Source organism: Aethalodelphis obliquidens, unplaced genomic scaffold (assembly GCF_003676395.1).
Source record: "Aethalodelphis obliquidens isolate GAN/ISIS:26980383/991018 unplaced genomic scaffold, ASM367639v1 scaffold107, whole genome shotgun sequence".
In the NCBI taxonomy this organism is placed as follows: Eukaryota; Metazoa; Chordata; class Mammalia; order Artiodactyla; family Delphinidae; genus Aethalodelphis; species Aethalodelphis obliquidens.
Genome location: NW_020838051.1, coordinates 1,519,330 through 1,540,518, shown reverse-complemented (window position 1 = coordinate 1,540,518; position 21,189 = coordinate 1,519,330). Strand labels below are relative to the sequence as shown.

General features: G+C 42.6%; 1 non-coding gene across 1 annotated transcript; it reads left to right on the top strand.

Annotated features, from left to right (window-relative positions):
* Positions 1-6,235: 6,235 nt before the first annotated feature.
* LOC113614896 (small nucleolar RNA SNORA12) lies at positions 6,236-6,383 on the top strand. Its single transcript, XR_003430756.1, has one exon. It is a non-coding gene; the product is annotated as a small nucleolar RNA SNORA12 (small nucleolar RNA).
* Positions 6,384-21,189: the final 14,806 nt, after the last annotated feature.

The following is a 21,189-nucleotide window of genomic DNA, read 5'->3' as shown; positions in this document are numbered from 1 at the left end:
AGACCCAATGCAGCCAAAAATAAAATAAATTTTAAAAAATAAATTAATTTTTAAAACATTGCCCAGCTAGGTTTAGATGACACCTGCCTAGCATGTCATTATTAAATAGAAAACATGATGGGTAATTCCTCTCTCCCCTCCATCCCTTCTAAAGTCAGGATACTTGAGGTCAAGACCATAGTACCACAGGCACTGAAGGAAAGAGTCAGGTAAATGGTGGTAACTGTGTATTCAACTGGCAAACAATGGTAAGGCTGCTTCTGTGAGATGTGTTGTGTGTTGGGGTGTGGGGAGCGAAGAGTGGGGTAAAAATGTTTAAGGTAAAAAGTGGGGGAAAATCTGTACACGTGGTGGAATGGCTTAAGCGTCTATGATGTGGTTCCTATTTCTTGATTTCTCCCTCACCCCACCCCATGTGTTCTATGAAAACTGCCCCACTCCACAGCCCAGGGAACTGGGTTAGGACACCCAATTAAGAGAGCCAAGCCATGGCCTACTCAGTGGTTTCCGAGATCCTCAGATTCCCTCTTTCAGGAATTAGAACTAAGAGGTGGAGATTGGGGACTTCCCTGGTGGTCCAGTGGTTAAGACTCTGAACTTCCACTGCAGGGGGCGCAGGTTCAATCCCTGGTCTAAGATCCGGCATGCCACACTGAGCAGCCAAAAAAAAAAAAAGTGGAGACTAAGTGGGTCAGGAGCTGAGCTGTGGGCAGAGCAGTAGAGTAAGTATGTCCACAGACGACCCCTCCTGACAGCTTCTCAAGCTGCCCTAGTTCCTGTCCTTGCTAAGGCCTGCTTTTCAGCTTTCTGTGGCTTCTATTAAACAGCGCTTTGCATTCCTCCCTACTGAAAAAGCTAGCTTAGTGGGTGATGTTCCTTACAATCCAACCATCTATGTCTGAGACAGATGTGTCCACATCACCACCAAGAGATGAGACTAACATGAGAAATGGAGCTGACAGCTGTCTAACACGGAAAGGCCACTTAACAGTCATTTGAGCTTCATGCCTAGGAGGGTCAAGGGACGACACTCGGCCCCAGAGACCAGCTCCCAGTAAATTCCCTGTCTCAGAAATCCTATAAGCAGTTCTAGATATACCACATTTTTGATCCTTTCATATACAGTCTTATAACTCATTTTGTGGTATTATATTGAATTATTATTGATCTCATCATGTGACCTAATCCTCATCTGTAACCTTGATACCTATGTCTCATTTTGTCAATTAATTCACCAACCAGACTTGGGAAGATCAGTTCATATGCGAAGGGTCTGTCCACTTTCTCACAGCATCCTCAACCCACTCAGACTGACTTCTGCCTCCACCACTCCACTAAAACTGAGTTATGTTTCCATGTGTTTCTTAGATGCACAGAAGGATCCTTTACAGTAGTGGTTCTTGCTTAGGAGAGATTTTGTGCCCGCCCCCCGCCCCAAGGTGATTTTTCAGTGTCTGTTTTGATTGTCACAAGTTGGAGGGTGCTACTGGCATCTGGTGGGTAGAGACCAGGGATGCTGCTATACATCCTACAATGCACAGGAAAACCACACACAACAAAGAATTATCCATCCCCAAATGTCAATAATGCCAAAGTTGAGAGAACTTGTTTTAGGGCAAAGATGGGTCTTTGAGAGATATAGTACAATTCAAAATGGGCAAAGACTTTGAGTAGACATTTCTCCAAAGAAGATATACAAATGGCTAATGAGCACATTAAAAAATGCTCAACATCATTAGCCAATAGGGAAATGCAAATCAAAACCACGATCAGATACCACTTCACACCCACTAGAATGGCTATAATTTTTTTAATGGAAAATAACAAGTATTGGTGAGTATACGGAGAAATTGGAACCCTCACACATTGCTGGTGGGAATGTAAAATGGTGCAGCCTCTTTGGAAAACAGATTGAAAGTTCCTCAAAAAGTTAAAAGTAGAGTTACCATTTGAGCTAGCAATTCCACTCCTAGGTATATATCCAAGAGAATTGAAAACATGTCCACAAAAAAACTTGTACACGAATGTCATAGCAGCATTATTCACAATAACCAAGAAGTGAAAACAACCCAAATGTCCATTGAATGATGAATAGAGAAACAAATGGTTGTATATCCATACAATGGAATATTATTTGGCCACAGAAACAGAATGGAGTACCGATACATGCTACAACATGACTGAACCTTGAAAACAGATGCTAATGGGACTTCCCTGGTCGTGCAGTGGTTAAGAATCCACCTGCCAATGCAGGGGACACGGGATCGATCCCTGGTCTGGGAAGATCCCACATGCCGCGGAGCAGCTAAGCCCAGGCACCACAACAACAGAGCCTGCCCTCTAGACCCCGTGAGCCACAACTACTAAGCCCATGCGCCACAATTACTGAGCCCACCTGCCTAGAGCCCATGCTCTGCAACAAGAGAAGCCACCACAATGAGAAGCCGCGCAACGCAGCAAAGAATAGCCCCTGCTCGCCGCACATAGAGAAAGCCCGCGTGCAGCAACAAAGACCCAATGCAGCGAAAAATAAAATATAGTAAAATAAATTTAAAAAAAAGAAAACATATGCTAAGTGAAAGAAGTCAGACACACACAAAAAACCACATATTGTATGATTTCATTTATATGAAATTTCCAGAATAGGTAAATCCATAGGACAGAAAGTAGATGAATGGCTGCCTTGTGCTGGGGATATTAGGAGGGAACAGAAAGTGACTGCTAATGAGTACGGAATTTCTTTTGGGGGATGATGAAAGTGTTCTAAAATTAAATTGTGTTGATGCTTATATAACCCTGTGAATATACTAAAAAAATTGACGTATATACTTTATTTTTTAAAATTTTATTGGAGTACAGTTGATTTACAATGTTGTGTTAGTTTCAGGTGTACAGCTTGACATATACTTTATTTTTTTTATTTATTTATTTTATTTTTGGCTGCGCTGGGTCTTCGTTGCTGCGCGCGGGCTTTCTCTAGTTGTGGTGAGCAGGGTCTACTCTTCGTTGCGGTGCACGGGCTTCTCATTGTGGTGGCTTCTCTTGTTGTGGAGCATGGGCTCTAGGCACGTGGGCTTCAGTAGTTGTGGCTCACAGGCTCTAGAGTGTAGGCTCAGTAATTGTGGCTCACGGGTTTAGCTGCTCCGCGGCATGTGGAATCTTCCCAGACCAGGGATCGACCCTGTGTCCCCTGCATTGGCAGGGGGATTCTTAACCACTGCACCACCAGGGAAGCCCGACTTACATACTTTACAATGTGAATTATATCTGTAAAAGAATGTCTTTCAATCTGCTGAGTGCCTACTCCACAGTAGGTGCTCATTAAATAAGGCAGTACACCTGAGGCATGGAAGACAAAAAGATTTCTTTCCTGCTCTGATTACTAATATATTAACATTTTATGCCCAAAAAGTAACGGTAGTTATTCTCTTAAATAACCTCAAAGTTAACCAACCTGCGGAATTAATCAATGCTCTCCATTTCCCCTAAGAGTCCTAAGAGCACTCTGAATGCTTCAGAGTAAGTAGGTGAGCTACTCTTGGGAATGCCTGGATACTTTTGCTCCCACCAGTTGAGTCATAAGTTTTCCAAGAGTTAGCTGAACTTTTCCCCAAATCTGTTTATGCCCATTTTACTTGTGATTGTAAAGATATAATTTAATTAACTGTTATGTAAATTGATAAAATTATGGGAAACAAGAAGTTTTTTTTAAAGAAACTAAATTGTTTTAGAAAGAAAAGATACAGTCATGTGACTTTTTAAAATTGCTGTTGAATTAGGTGCAAACAAGACGATAAAAGATAGGGGACAAAACACCCCCAAATCTAGGATTTTATGCTCAGAGTATTTTGAAACTATCTTGAGTTTTCACTTCATTTAGAATTCATAAAATTTGGAAATCAGAGACATTGCATATATGTATGCCTAATGAAAAAGAAAACACAGCACTCTAATCAGTGGACCAATTAAAGGACTGACAAATTATAATATTTATTTTAAATTTAAATATAATGTTTAATGTATGTATTTATCATTTTTTAAAACATGTCTCCCTTATAACCATTTTATTTTTCAATGAATTGACCTACTGGTCTGCATTGTATAGGATAAGAAGAATTCTATACTCCCTGGTGATCATAACTCTCCACTACCTTGTATAATGGAGAAAGCCCTACAAAGCTCTTATTATTTTTTTTCAAAACTCTTATTAGACTTCCCTGGTGGCGCAGTGGTTAAGAATCCGCCTGCCAATGCAGGGGACACGGGGTCCTGGTCCGGGAAGGTCCTACATGCCGTGGAGCAACTAAGCCCGTGCTCCACAACTACTGAAGCCCGAGCACCTAGACCCCGTGCTCCGCAACAAGAGAAGCCACTGCAATGAGAAGCCTCCCTGGTGGTCCAGTGGTTAAGACTCCGGGCTTCCACTGCAGGGGGCACGGATTCGATCTCTGGTCGGGGAAGTAAGATCCCGCATGCCGCACGCAGCCGAAAAAACAAAAAAGAAAAAGAGTGGTAGTCACATGGAAAAGAATTTATGAGACAGATTTGTGTTCAAGTCTTACCCATCTCTCTTGGAGGTTGATCCAGCTCTGCCCATCTCTGGGGAGGCTGAGGAAGAGTTGTAGAGGGTGAGTCTGCCATCTCTCTAAGCAGGTCCCACCTGGCCTTCAGATATCACAAACCTATAGCAACCCTAGGAGTCTGGCAGGATTTGAGGTGGAGAGCCTTGTGAACAGTGATCACATCTTTGTTGCTGGTGTTAATGATAATATGAATATAGAGGCTGGAGTCAAAAAATTTTTAACATCTTTATTGGAGTATAATTGCTTTACAATGGTGTGTTAGTTTCTGCTTTTGGAGTCAAATTGAAGTTGGTTCACCCAACGCTGATCTGTGTCTCAAAGGCTGGGATGAAACTCATTCACTCTCCTAGATGACCTTAGAGATGACCTTAGATGGACAAACTCAGGACTCTCCATGGGCAAAGAGGATATAGAATAAACAGCGATTTAAACTCCTTTCACTCATTCAACAAACATTTACTAAGCATCTACAGTATGTCAGGAGCCAAGTATCTAAGATGAATGTGATAGTCTTCACTCTCAAAGAATACATAGAGTAAAAAATATATATGTAGGGCAAACTCTTAAAGATTAATTTTTTGTAAATATGATGGTACTGTTAAAACTTCTAATCATACTGGTGTTTGCTTTCAAAAGAATTATCATTTACATGCTTCTGTACTTTTTATTTCTGTCTTAAGGAATGAGGAAAACAGATTTGAAACAGGTATTTTTCTTTTTTCTCCTGGGCCATACTTTCCAATACTTTCCAATTTTTAAAATTCCTTTTCTCCTTCTGCGTGTGTGTGTGTGTGTGTGTGTGTGTGTGTGTGTGTGAGAGAGAGAGAGAGAGAGAGAGAGAGAGAGGAAGAAAGAGAGGGAGAGAGAGAGGATTTGTAGTTCATGGAAAGACAAAGAGAACTTTTCAAATGTCCTAATACCTGGGGTGAGATTGAAATAAAGAGTATGTTTTCACATAATGAGGGCTCATTGTGAGAATGGGGCAAGATTAATTTTATGCCAGTTCTTGTATACTCTTTACTCCATGGTATTGGAGAGTTGGCTCCAAGTCCCTTAGACTAAAGGACAAAAATAAGAGAAACCAGTAAGATGCCTTTTCTCCCCATAGTTCCCAGCACTGGAAAGACCAAGGGAACCTCAGGTTTCACACACTCCCAAGTCCAGCCTCTTAGTCCCATCTTTTTGCATGCTAATTGAGCCATTTTTGTGAGCCTGTGAGAGTTCTCAGATGCTTGATGGTCAAGGCCTGCTTTAGAGGACCACAGTGGGTGAGGCTCTCCAGTTTAGGCAGAGACATCAGTGTCTTCTAGAGACTTGGATTCAGTTGTATCGGGAATGGAGCATGTGCTCCACCTGTCAATTTTCAGACTAAGAACCATCAGCAGAGCAGCCTATGGCAGTGATGACACACCTGCTAATTGGTTTCAGAGGACATGTGACCTTGGATCAATCTACCATACAGTTTCCAAAGGAGACAAAGACTGTTGAGTTAGCTGAAGGCTGTGCAAATAAATGCCTTTTCCTGTAATAGTAGGATTCATGTGCAGGAATTACAGAGGAATGAGAAGAAAAAGGCCTAATTGCTTTTTGGAACAAAAAGTAAAAATGTAATATCTACTTTCCCTTTAAGTGGCTTTAAAAAATGCTCAGATAGTTGTGGTGGTTTTCTTTTTGGCACATTTATTAAGTTTTCAAATGGTCCTGACTCTGCCACAGATATTATACAGGAGCTGGCAACGACTTCATGACAAAGAGATCTCTTTCTAGCCTTGCCTGAACCAGAGATTGGCTCCCACAAGTGGCAGGGAAAAAAATGCTCAGATATCTAAACTTCAGAAATTTGGAGGGTTCTAATTGTTTAATTTCCTCCAAATAAAGACTAAATAGTCAACATACACTTATATTGTTTCTATTAATTTTTCTTTCTTCTCTTATGGCCTACGCACTATAAATTTCCTTTAGAGAACATAAGGAATTGACAAGTCATATTCTTTGAGACTTACTGCTAAATTGAGGAATTGAGTTTTATTTTTGCTAAAAAAGGCATTGAAGTTTGGTAAGATCAAACAAAGCAAGTTATAAGAAACCACCTTAGCTAAAGATTTAGGAATGCAAGTGCCATTCTTCTCTAAAGAAATCGAAATTCTCTTCTCTCTCTCCTGTTACCTAGAACCTGTACCTGGCAAATGTGCTCAACATAATATTTAGGGACTGATGGACCCAACCCATGACTGGTGCCGTGGGAAGGCAGCTGTTCCTTCTGAAGAAGCTGGCAGATTTCATTCCCAAATCCTCAGGCTGGATAGCACTCCCCACCCCCACCCCTTATTTGGACACTGCAGATACAGAATATTCCATCATTGCAGAAAGTTCTATTGGATAACGCTGCTTTCAGCCATAATGTCTCTTTAATTTATTTTATTTTATTTTATTTATTTATTTGGTTGCACCGGGTCTTAGTTGCAGCACGTGGGATCTTCGTTGCCACGTGCAGGATCTTTAGTTGTGGCATGCAAACTCTTAGTTGCAACATGTGGGATCTAGTTCCCTGATCAAGGATCGAACCCAGATCCCCTGCATTGGGAGCACGGAGTCTTAGCCACTGGACCACCAGGGAAATTTCCATAATATCTCTTTTAGATACATCTCTTTCAGCACTCCCCACTCCCACCTGAGTGCCCAGAAAACATCTTCCTCACAAACAGGAAGCCCTTATCTCATCATGAAGGCTTTGCAGCAAAGACTGGTAAAGGAAAAAGAAGAAAGGAGAGAGTGTTCTTTTTAATCCATGAATTCTTTGTAGAAAATCAGAGTCTACTCCAATGGGTGGCATCCTGAAAGAACTGTCTTTGTCTACCAATCAACAGATTTTCATGGAACCCCTACTATGTGCCAACCTCTGTGAGGGGCCCACAGGAGCACTCCTGCCAGGGAGACCTGGGATATAGTGGAAGAAGCAAGGGCTTTGGAACTAGATCTTGAGCTAGTAAAAATTTCAGCATGAGGGACTTCCCTGGTGGACCAGTGGTTAAGAATCTGCCTTCCAATGCAGGATACGTGGGTTCGATCCCTGGTCAGGGAACTAAGATCCCGCATGCCATGGAGCAACTAAGCCTGCAAGCCGCAACTACTGAGCCTGCGTGCTCTAGAGCCTGTGCGTCACAACTAGAGAGAAGCCCGCGAGCTGCAACGAAGAGCCTGCGTGTGGCAACAAAAGATGCCGCATGCTGCAACAAAGATCCCATGTGCCTCAACTAAGACCTGACGCAGACAAATAAATAAATACATATTAATTTAAAAAATCATAGTATAATTTTAAAAGAACTTTTCAGCGTGAAAGTATTTTATGCTACTGACTTACCAAAGGAAGAGAGGAAGGTAAATCAGTAGTATAAAATGATTTTACATAGAATTTAGGAATAGCAGAAGCGCTGCTAGAAAGAACTAGGCTAACCACATTATTTCCTACCAGGGCAATTTAGGGGATCCCGGTTTTAATGAATAAATAAAAATGATGTGTAATTATCATATCAGTTCCTTACATCTAAGTGAGTGCTTCTGGAGTTATTTGATGGTGCTTAAAAACTTTGGTCTCTGAAGTGTGTTTAATGTCTCCTTGACTCTTATCTATATTATTAATTTGCAGATCAAAGTTAACTTGGTGCTATGCAAATGAAGAAACTTCACATGAATGAGATTTCACAGGAAAATTTTAAATCCTTATAACTTGTGACAGAACTGCAATATATTCTGAGGAAATGTGTCAACATATCTAAAAGAGACATTATGGCTTAAAGCAGCAATTATCCAATAGAACTTTCTGCAATGATGGAATATTCTGTATCTGTGGTGTCCAAATAAGGTAGCCACGAGCCACCTGTGACTACTGAGCGCTTGAAATGTGGCTAGTGCAAGTGAGGATCTAAACTTTACATTTTATTTAGTTTTAATTAATTAAAATTAAATTTAAACAGTCATATGTGGTTAGTGGCTACCTTATTTGATGTTGTAGGTTGAAAGAAAAAGTGAAACTGGATTCCAAGAATCTGAATTTCAGCCCTCTGCTTAACTACATTGGACAATTTACTTAACCTCTTTGAGCCTCAATTTTCACTTGAAAATGAGAATGTAAATAATGCCTACCTCATAGCATTTGGAGTAAGAGGAATTGAGACAATGTTCAGGCATTCTCCTATTACCAGAATAAGTGCCAATCAAGTACTAAAGTTAAATACGTGGAAAGTGAATAACCAACTCTTTCAAATAAAGGGAGTTTCCATTCTTGGAGAGATTAAAAATACACTTGACCCTTGAACAACGGGTTTGAACTGTGCGGGTCCACTTACTATTTTCAGCAGTGTATACTACAGTACTACACCATCCGTGGCTGGTTGCATCCTTGGATACGGAGGGCAGACTAAGTTATACTCAGATTTTCAACTGCACGGAGGGTCGGCCCCCTAACCCTTGCACTGTTCAAGGGTCAACTGTATTATTAAATTCAAAACCTCACCGTTCAGATACAATATTTAATGACAATGTTTATAACTATTAGCTGGTAAGCAGCACCGTTAGCAATAACCTTAAATGGTCATGCGTCAGATTGAGGGTATCAATGTATGGTGCCCCGAAGGGCTGGCAGTCAGAAAATTAAATTTACAGAAATTGAGGTCAGTTTCTGTATGAAAAGTACATTGAGAACTGAAAAGCATGATTAAAATGTTAATGCAATCATCTCTTTATTATTGTTACAATTAATAATAGAATTCGTCTTGCTTGCCCAAGGAGGTTAAATAAACCCATTCCATTTAACTGGGAGAAACTGAGGCTCAAATTAGCAGAATAGGCTAGTGGTTAGGAGTTTGAACACTTTCGTTGGCTATAATCACATGAAATAAGGCATGTAAAGTACTTGGACAGGGCATGCCACCTACTAAGAACTAAAAATGTCAGCTATTATTAGGATAATAAGTGACGCTATTAGGAGATCCATGAGATTAGAAGCCTTTGGCTTTTTTTCGATTCACAAAAGGTATAGGAGTACAGAGTGATATTTGCAGATTGAACTCTACATAACTCTACGTAGAAAGATTAAATCAATTTTCCATATTTGGAACAGTCAAGAACTGAATCTAATTGTTTTGATACCACTTCAAATCTATTTTTGGAATGAGGCATGAATGAGTGAGTAAATGAATGAATGACTAAAATGCCTCCTGAGTCCCCCATTAACTCAATAAAATGAGTTGGTAAAACTCCTGAGTCTTCAACATACAAATTTCTCCAAATCTGAGAGAATATGGAGGCAAACAGGGAAGGGACCGATTGGGGGAAATGGTCTACCAGTCATGTAGCTCAAGTGCCTGGTGGATATGGACCCAGATACCTTTCTGAGCCATCCTTTCTGAGCCATCCGACGCTTTAACCAGCCACTCCCAGGGGCATGGGAAAGTTTTGAAGGAGTGCTGGGATAGGAAGGAACAGGGCCAAGTGTCTTAAGGCCTGAGAAACCAGTCTCCGGGGAGTGCTGTGAAACCAGCTTTTCTATGAAGCTGAGAGATTACATCAATCTCTTCTTCACATCATCTGGAATCCTTCTTACTATTTTGTCTCACCACCTAAACTTTTTCTGTCTAGAACTCTTTGGTTTAACAAGGCTCCACTGAAGTGCACATTCCCCTAGGCACCCCTCCCCCAAATAAAAGACCATAGAAGGTAGTATCACTTATATGATAGTTACACTGCAAGGAATTCAGAAATGGATGTTCTAATCAGGATTTTGTGACTTTTCTACTAGGAAAGTTTCTAATTCTACAGGATAATGAACATTTTGTTAAAATATTTCTCCAGCACCCTCGGGTTCCTACAGCATCATTCTTGGCGTTGAACTACCTACATTTACTCATACTGATTTGACCTTCTGAAAATTTTTTCTTTATTCTTTTAATTGAAGTATAGGTGATTTACAATGTTGTGCTAGTTTCAAATGTACAGCAAAGTGATTCAGTTATACACACGCATATATATATATATATATATATATATTCTTTTTCAGATTCTTTTCCCTCATAGGTTATTACAAGATATTGAATATAGTTCCCTGTTCTATACAGTAGGTCCTTGTTGTTTATCTATTTTATATATAGTAGTGTGTATCTGTTTGACCTTTTTTTTAGGAAGAGAATTTGTTCCTGTCTTCTAACTCTGTCCAGGGTGCATGCATCCTCAGTCAGGGCATAAAGAACCATTAGCCACAGTTTTCTATTTTTATCACCTTAAGAAGGGAAAATATTTCTCTTAAGAAGGGATAGTATTTCTCTCTCTCTCTTTTTTTTTTCTCTTTTGGCCACGCTGCACGGCTGTGGAATCCTATTTCCCCAACCAGGGCCTGAACCCGGGCCTTCGGCAGTGAGAGCACAGAGTCCCAACCACTGGACCACCAGGGAATTCTCAACATTTCTCTTTTGAGTGTGATTCTATTAATTATCACAGGTCCATCAAAGATACATAGGACTTAACTTTTTGAACCTACCTTAATCAAAGAGGCACAAATCAATAAGAAAGCGTGTACATTACCTTGCGCCAGAACCGGGGGGTGCAATGGTCCCTGGTGTCCTCTTCCATGGTGCAATCCTGGCGACCCACCATGTCTGCTCCTGACGTGCTTTCCCTCTTTTTTAGAGTCCTCTCTTCCCTTTGGAGTTCTTTTGGGGCACAAGGTGAAAATTTTCTTTCTGAGGATTTACGGGAGCACTTTACCAAAAGTTAAGCTTAAAGATAAGCTCGGAGGAGCTAGTTGCGTCCCAGTGCTTGAATAAGCGGAGATCCAAGTTGCCAGGCGCTCTTGCTTTATTTGCCAGAAGCCTCCTGTTGTCCCCTACGGCTGCTGTTCATTGACAATTGCTGTGCTCTGGCCCGGCGCAACGAAGGCCTGTTGCGTGGGGACAGGCAGGTTGTGGTGAAAAAGGCCATTGTTTAACCTACCCTGTCTCTCACTGGAGCTATGGCAACAAATTCTGTTGGTGAATTAACAATGTCATTGTGTGCTGGCTCAACTGATTATGCTGCTGGAATGACAAACATTTTCTCTCTTTTTTTCAACATAAAAAGTGGTCAAGACCTTAAAGTGTTAACATACAACTCAGCACTTTCTTTAAATATGAGAATAAAGATAGAGAAAATAAACCTCTCAAACAGACTTTGATTCTAATAAACGTTTTATCTCTTTCAGGTAGCTCTTCTAAGCACCACTGGCAGTGAATTTGTGCATTTTAGCAACGTGGAATCTTCACAATTTGTGTTAAAGTCATTTCCCCTCAGATAATGCTGTATGTTAAAAGAACTCTTTAAATATGCATGTGCTTGGGGCTTTCTCTGAAAAAGATTCTTTTTCAATCTGGCTGCAGCAAAGTGCTATGGGAACTTTGCCTGCTGACTGTTAAAATGAGTATCATAACTTAGTTCAGAAAAACTGCTATCTAAATTCACCTAAGCCACGTAAAGATTTCCTATGTCCCATCCTGGCAGGAAAACTCTTAATTGCTTGCTTACATATTCCATCTTCCGGACGGTAAAACTTGCTCTGATCAGCTGAAGGATCCTTTCAAGCTTTCCGTCTGTCCATCCATCCGTCCATCCCGCACTTTCTCTGATCCGGTGCCGTATGGTTGCAGGGGAAGCTCTGTCAGTGAATTTGCTGCTGGTTTCCTAGCATGGCTGTATGTAGTGTGCTGACTTTTTTTTTTTTTTTTGGCCGCGTGGCTTGCAGGATCTTAGTTCCCCGACCAGGGATCAAACCGGTACCCCCTGAAGTGGAAGCGCGGAGTCTTAACCACTGAACCGCCAGGGAAGTCCTAGTGTGCTGACTTGGTGAGCTGGAATCACATTTCCAAGGATCCCATTCCCTCAGCTTTGGGTTAGAGTTGGCCAAGAGAGGAATTTGCACAAGATTTGGAAGGCAAAATCTTCCAAAAAGAGTGAAGAGAGTGGTTGGATGTGGTGACAAACAGAGGGGGATATGACAGTGGGTCCCAGCCTCTCCTCCCTCTCTTCACTCTGCGTCCAGATCTTCTTCCCAATTGCTACACTATTGATCAACAGCAGCCCCAGGCCCACCATCAGATGTGTGTGCAGTCCCATAGAGCTTCCCAAAGCTTCTCGTGGGCTTCCTCCTCCACTTTGGCAGCTAGATGTGCTGGGCTTCTGACTGCCAGGTGGGTGGCCTCTCTCATCCTCCAAACTCCCAGACCTCCACACCCCCAGCCCCTCCCACAATGGGCCAGGTCTATTTCCTATAATAAATCCCCTCCTCCATGGCTCACAGTGCTCCGCTTCCCTGACAGAACTAGGACAAATACACTCATTTTTCCAGATGGTACGAGGACTGTTAGGAGAGAATCCTCAGCATGGGGGAAGCTTAGAGGGCAATATGGAGGCAACCCCATAGAACCTGTGTGTAGAAGCTACTGCAGAACCCAAGGAAATAGATGCTATATTTGGATTGGACCTCTCCCCCCAGTTCCCCATAGCCCTCACCCTGCAACACGTTCAGATCCAAGCATTTTTGCAGATACCTCTTCCTTCTTCCTTCCTAGGTTTTCCCTCATCTTAATTCTTATCCTCCATGGATCATTCCCTCAGAGAGGCTGGGATTGGACATCAGAGGTAAGCCACATTCCCAGGGTGGGTTCCAGGTAGTAAACTAAAAGAGGAAAAAAAGAAGGAAGTCCTGGGCACGTTATTTCTTCCAGAGTGATTCACTGGATCCATTGAAATGATGGCCCAACTCGACATAGTACAGATTGATTCAAAGAGGAGGTTTCTCTAAATCTAAACTGAAGCTTGGTTCAGCTGTCAGGAAAACATCATCCCATCATCCACTTCTTTTTTTTTTTTTTTTTTTTTTGTGTGTGTTACGCGGGCCTCTCACTGTTGTGGCCTCTCCCGTTGTGGAGCACAGGCTCCGGACGTGCAGGCTCAGCGGCCATGGCTCGCGGGCCCAGCCGCTCCTCGGCATGTGGGATCTTCCCGGACCGGGGCAAGAACGCTTGTCCCCTGCATCGGCAGGTGGACTCCCAACCACTGCGCCACCAGGGAAGCCCCATCCACTTCTATTTACACTGGTTTGCTCTTCTCAGTAATGGAAAAATCACTCTTGTGTCATCAAGGCCCAATGGTTCACAAGAGAGACTTGTTTTGAAATTGCCTCTTGTTGTCATCTATTAGAATAACAGTGCATTTGATTATATTTCCAAGCTTCTTGTCTCACATCCAAAATAAGAATCACTGCCAATCTATTCCCTCAGTTAATTCCTGCTTAGGGAAGGTGATTGTTTGTCATAAGCATGAGAAAGTTGAGAGGGTAGGTCTTGATTAATTCTGACTGTAAAGCAAATAGAAGGGAAAGAGGGCTACCGATACAACTGTATTCTGTATTCTTATCACAGACCTCGTTGGGTCAGTAAATTAAGCCGATTACCCTTAATTGGATTATGAATGTGTCTATTATCTGAACACTTATTGGTGGCTTTCTGGGGTCTCTTCTACTTTTGAGAGCCTCTTGAACGGAAATGGTCTTGGGAGGGTCCTATTAACAATTCCCTGTCTACCACAGGGGGCGCTCCAGAGCTCTGAGCGTTGTGTCAGTGGGTGAAGCCTAGTGGCCCAGGTCCATAGAATTGGAAATGGGTGGGCAACATGTCTCAGCTACCCTATATGGCACCTTGTGTAAATTAGAAAAAGGAGCTCCTCTGGACAGAAGCAGCCCCATTTGGTGAGCAGAGGGATGGCTGGCTCTCAGCCCCTATTCTCCCACTCTGTGAGGAGCATTTGCAGCCCCTGACCTTCAAAGAAAAGGATATTGTTGGGGAAGCAAACTGTGTCAGCCCTATCACAGTACACACCTGAATCTGGGGGACAAGTATCCTCATGGCCCACGAGGTGTTCTACGCTGGGAGACATGGATGATCAACTAGGCCTCAGCTTCAGAGCTGGTGAAATCACCCTCCTGTTGCACGAATTCCCCAGCAGTATTCTGTTGGCTTTCTAGTACCTCACCAGTGGGCAGGGTGTGCCTGGATCATGGCCTTGTGTGCCATGTTTAAGAGGGCCCTACTTTGGCTCTCCTCCTCTGAGGAGCGCATGTGGTCATGGGGACAGGGTACACGCCTTGGGACCCCCAACCCCCTTCTAGAACACTCTGGAGTTCTCTGACAAAATGTTCTCAGCGTGTTTCCAGGGCATGTGCAGCCTCTTCCTCAAGGCCACCCTCCTGGAGGTAACCTCACTGCAGAGTGGTATATCCCTGGGCACGAGGGGTGGTCAACCTTTCAGCAGGAAAATGTGAACAGAATCTGGGTATCTGGGTTGGCCGCACCCCGTGGTGTGGTACAAAGGAGGGGTTCTGTCTCTGGCTTCCCCCACCCCACATAACAAACAGTCTGCTAGCCTAATTTCAAACTTTTAAATATTTAGACATATGGTATATAGGCTTCCATTCATATTCTTGTCCTGACTCCACAAATAGTAAAGTAGGCCCAGCTAGAGGTATTCGAAATCACTGTAGAAATCAATGAATTTTTTTGCATTTTCTGGTTATTTTAATTACAGTTAATTACAAGTAGTTTGTTATCAAAAGTCTGATCATCTCTGAATGTACGAACAGTATGATTTTCTGAATCTAGTGGCTGAGGGCTAGATTCTGGACTGAGGTGAAATAATTTGCTCTGTCTAGCATAGTTCTAAGTACAGAATAGCTGCTTTGAAAATAATTGTTGGGCTTCCCTGGTGGCGGAGTGGGTAAGAATCTGGCTGCCAATGCAGGGAACACGGGTTCGAACTCTGGTCCGGGAAGATCCCACATGCTGCAGGGCAACTAAGCCTGTGCGCCACAACTACTGAGGCTGCGCTCTAGAGCCTGCGAGCCACAACTACGGAGCCCACGTGCCACAACTACTGAAGCCCATGTGCCTAGAGCCCATGCTCCGCAACAAGAGAAGGCACTGCAATGAGAAACCCGCACACCACAATGAAGAGTAGCCCCCGCTCGCCACAACTAGAGAAAACCCGCGTGCAGCAACGAAGGCCCAACACAGCCAAAAATAAAATAAATAAATAAATAAATATATTAAAAATAAAGACACAGTTAAGAAAATGAAACGTCACACACAAAAAAAGAAAAGTCACATACTGGGAGAAAATATTTGCAAAACACATATTTATAAAGTGATCTCGGGTGGCCACGGCCTACAGTGGCTTGAAGCAGGATTTCAGTTCCCTGGCCAGAGAATGATGTCAGGCTGTGGCAGTGAGAGCACTGAATCCTAGCCTCTAGAGCACAAGGGACCAGTGGCTAGTGACAAGGCCCTGGCCCGTCAGCTGTGTAGAACTGAATTTCCACACAGAAAGGGAAAGTAGTGAAACAAGTAAAGTGCTTATTAGGAGGAAAAAGAGTACATGTGGATAGACACATGGGCAGGCTTAGAGAGAGAGCCACACCCTCGTGGTTGTTTGAATCACTTTTATGGGGCATTTCTTCTGGGTTTCCTTTGGCCAATCATCTTGCTTTGGCTGGTTCTGAGTCCATATTTGGTTTATCTCAGCGTCCTCCCATGTGTGCGCACGCATCTCTTAGCCAAGATGAATTCTAGCAAAGAGGTGTATGGGTAGGTTGACATCACCTACTATGGGGTGGCGCCCCCTCCCTTTTTGACGTTCAAGGAACCTTTCTGGGCATGTGTAGTTGGGAAGGTCTCCTTGACTTTGAGAATGAGGAATATGTGGTCTTTTATCTCTTATCTGGGCAGGGCTCAGCTTCTCCTCCCTCTTGCTATTTTGGAGTATTTGTCCACAGGGGATGAACTCCAGCTGCTCAGCCTGAGGCCCATCTATCTCCTGCCTCAAAAGGACTTTTATTTAGGATGTATAAAAATTTTTGTAACTTAATAATTGGACAAATAACTCAAAATTTTAAAAATGGGCAAAAGATTTGAACAAATAATTCACCAAAGAACGTATACAACAGATAACCAAGTGACTTCTCATTTCTGCTCTTACATGTAAAGTGCGTGGACACTGTTGCTACCATCCTTACATCAAGAAAAATATGGGGGCTTCCCTGGTGGCGCAGTGGTTGAGAGTCCGCCTGCCGATGCAAGGGACACGGGTTTGTGCCCCGGTCTGGGAGGATCCCACATGCCGTGGAGCGGCTGGGCCCGTGAGCCGTGGCCGCTGAGCCTGTGCATCCGGAGCCCGTGCTCCGCAACGGGAGAGGCCACAACAGTGAGAGGCCCGCGCACCGCAAAAAAAAAGAAAAAAAAGAAAAAGAAAAATATGGATAAACTGAAAATAATGACTTTTCTTAGACAAGAAAATTCTCAAAAAGAATTGAGAAAACAGGGAAAATTTCCATCACCAAATCTGGAGAGATAGGCACATACAGGGAATCACAGCTGAGACCTGCTTACCTGGAACCATAATCTGGTGGGAACACTTACATGGCAATGTTGATGAATTGCTGGAGGCTGAGTATGGACTAGCATGAAATTAAGAAATTCCTGAGGGGTACGCTGCAATCAGAGGGAGGACCACACACATTTGTGGGCTTTTTTCTCCAGGAACCTCACCAGATTCTCAACTTGAGGATCTGAGAAAAATCCCTTGGGGGCTTTGGCAGGGGAAGAGGAAGAGTAACCAACAGGAAACCCTTCCAGAATCTTCTCAATCACAAAGGCCTACTCTGCAGAGGAAGGACTGTCAAAGGGCAATACTGCAATATTATCCTGGCTTGGGGAAGGGAATTTCAGCTCTCTCCAGCTTTTCTGTTTCACCTGAGGAAAAACAAAAATAATCAGAGTCAACGGGGGACAAGACTTAGAGGAAATAGATTGCAACTGTTGCAGTCAGAGAAAGGAGTATGGGAACAATATCAAAATACTAGTAGGGGAAGAAAGAGAAAATAGAGCAGAAGAAATATCTGAAGTAATAGTGGCCAAGAACTTTCCAAATAATGTATCATTAATATGACAAACACAACCAGACCCAGAAAGCTCAGAAAACACCAAGCAGGATAAATATCAAAGCAAACAAACAAATTTAAAAAACCCCACACCGAGGAACATCATATTCAAATTGCAACAAACAACCCCCGCCCCCCAAAAAACCCAACCCAAAACCAAACAAGCAAAAAAAAAAAGGGCTTCCCTGGTGGCGCAGTGGTTGAGAATCCACCTGTCGATGCAGGGGACACAGGTTCGAGCCCTGATCTGGGAAGATCCCATATGCCGCACAGCAACTAAGCCTGTGCACCACAACTACTTAGCCTGTGCTCTAGAGCCCGTGGGCCACAACTACTAAAGCCTGCGTGCCACAACTACTGAAGCCCATGCACCTAGAGCCCATGCTCCGCAACAAGAGAAGGACTACAATGAGACACCCGTGCACCGCAACGAAGAGTAGCCCCTGCTCGCCACAACTAAAGAAAATCTGAGCCAAGCAATGAAGATCCAACGAAGCCAAAAATAAATTTATTAAAAAAGAAGAAAAACCAGAAACTAACCAAACAAACAAACAAAAAAACAAAACACAAGGGACAAGGTGAAAATCTTGAAGGAAGCCAGAGGTGAGGGGTGGAGGGTGGGAAACTTTACTTATAGAAGAATAAGGATGAGAATTACAGTGGCTTCTCATCAGAAACCAGATAATAAGTGTTCTGAGACCCAATTTCCAATGTGCGGGTGGGGCATTTTCCTACACTAACAAACAATTCCTGGACACCAGCAAGGTGTCACAAGGGACAGGAGGGAGGATTTGGGAATACTCACTTATAAGGTACCTAAACTACACATGGAGCAGTATGATGTTATTTGGAGGTGGACTTCGATTATTTTAAAAATGTATATTGTAAACCTTAGGGCAACCGCTAAAAAAGTTCTTAAAGAAAGAAGTATAAATGATATACCAAGAGATGAGATAAAATGGAATCATATAAAATACTCCATTAAACCCAGAGAAGGGGGAAAAGAGAGAAACAAAGAACAAAGAGGAAAAAAAAACAAGCGCATCCAAGAGAAACAGTTGCAAATAGCCAAGAAGCACTCCTCATTAGTCATCAGGGAAGCACAAATTAAAAGTCACAGTGAGGGCTTCCCTGGTGGCGCAGTGGTTGAGAATCTGCCTGCTGATGCAGGGGACACGGATTCGAGCCCTGGTCTGGGAGGATCCCATATGCCGCGGAGCAACTAGGCCCGTGAGCCACAACTACTGAGCCTGCGTGTCTGGAGCCTGTGCTCCGCAACAAGAGAGGCCGCTGTAGTGAGAGGCCCGCGCACCGCGATGAAGAGTGGCCCCTGCCTGCCACAACTAGAGAAAGCCTTCGCACAGAAACGAAGACCCAACACAGCAAAAATAAATAAATTAATTAATAAACTCCTACCCCCAACATCTAAAAAAAAAAACTATTAAAAAAAAAACAACTGTAAAAGTCACAGTGAGATACTAATACATAATCACTAGAACAAAAATTAAAATAAAAACTGATAGTTATTGCTGAGGATGTAGAACAACTAAATCTCTCATACACTGCTGGTGGGAATGTAAAATAGCACAGCCACTTTGGAAAAACTGTTTCACAGTTTATTTTAAAGTTAAACATATACTTACCACGTGACTCAGCAGTTCCACTCCTAAGTCTTTACCAAAAGAAATGAAAGTCTATACAAAGACCTGCAACAAAATTATAGAAATGGAGAACAGACTAGTGGTTACCAGTGGTTAAGGATGGGGTGGGGCTCAGGTCGTGCAGGAGGGGAGCAGATATGGCTGCATAAGGGCAACATAAAGGATCCTTAGAGCTGGAAATGTCCTGTATCTTGACTGTATCAATGCCAATATCCTGGTTGTGATATAGTTTTGCAAGATGTTACCAGTGGGAGACACTGGGTGAGGGATATATGGAATTTTTCTGTATTATTTCTCATAACTGCCTGTGAATTTATGACTATCTCAAAATTAAAAATTTAATTAAAAAATGTAAGGTGGACTACAACATGTAAAAAGCAAGTAAATACTGACAGGAATTTTAAGCAACACTGTATTAAAGCGGTATAGATATAACTTAGTAAGTCATCAAGTGTAGCTCACCATTGATTATGCCAATAGAGGGAAAAGAAAATAAATCCATCAAGACAATCTTTGTTTTTGATCTAAGGAGAACATATACAGCTCTGGAAAGCATCAGATTTATATGCACATACATAACTTTTCAGCAGACTTACTTTGCTTACGTCTGATCTAGGGGACATGTCCCTCCCCCACTTTTGAACACATTTTGTGTTTCCAGGATGATTTTTTTTACTCTCTCCCCTACCCTTGCCCTTTGGTAACCATAAGTTTGTTTTCTATGTCTGTGAGTCTGTTTCTGTTTTGTAAATGAGTTCATTTGTACAATTTTTAGATTCCACATATAAGTGGTATCATAATATTTGTCTTTCTCTGTCTGACTTACTTCACTTAATATGATAATCTCTAGGTTTATCCAGGATGATCTTTTCGAGCGGTTGATTATAAAACAAATTACTGACTGTGCCTGAACTATTAATGACTGGGCACTTTTGTCTCACTGGCAGAAATTATTCAATAAGAGTTAAGGACAAAGGGCAATGAAATGAAAGTTGTCTTTACTGTGGAAGGAACACAGAGGGTGAAACCAAGCAGGACCCTGTGGGGTTCCTGGGCACAAAAGTCTTTCTGTGTCCCCCATTTCTTGATTACAGGAAACAGGCTTTATTCAGCCTCCATGACCTTCCCTGAGTTCCAATGGGCAGGTTCAAACAGTTGCTAATCAGGGAAGGGAGGTGATGCAGAGACAAGGGATGAGCAGTCAAGAAACAATAGTGCAGCCTTGGGGCAGGGTCCTGGTTCCCCCTCAAGGGATACACATAACAATATCTTTGAGCTGTTTTGCAGATACTGAAGCCCCCACCAGGTGGGAGAAGTTAACGGTATGCTGCCCACAAGCATGTAGACCCCAGACCTGTTGGAACCAGAAGGTTGATGATGCTGACTCTCACTTACGTCACCACCAACCAATCAGAAGAATGTCCACAGGCTGATCACACTCTCTGGGACACACAGTTTTGAGGGCATTAGCCTACTGTGGCCCCCTTTCCAGGGCAAAGCAATAAAGCTATTCTTTTTTACTTTATGCAAAACTCTGTCTCCGAGAGTTAATTCGGTGTCGGCGTACAGAGGCGGGATTCTGCATCAAGGGTAATAAAATAAAGCAACAAGTGATGACCGCTTGAACTAAAATAGGTCTCTATTTCCTAAACACAAACCATGGAGACACTCAGGCTACGGTTTCTATTGGTGACCGATGGTTAACGATGGGGGTGGTTTCACACTGTTTCTAATAAAGCTAGTGCTGCCCTTGCAGAAGAGTTTTAGGTAACCTAGATATCATTCAATTTATAGGACGTTACAGCACTAAATGCTGTAAGATTTAAAGAGTGAAAGTCTTTAGAACAGGTGGGAAATGAGCTTTCCTTTCTTTTCTCACGGAAAGAGGTGTGTCCAGGCATGCGTGACCACATAATTGTTCAACTGGATA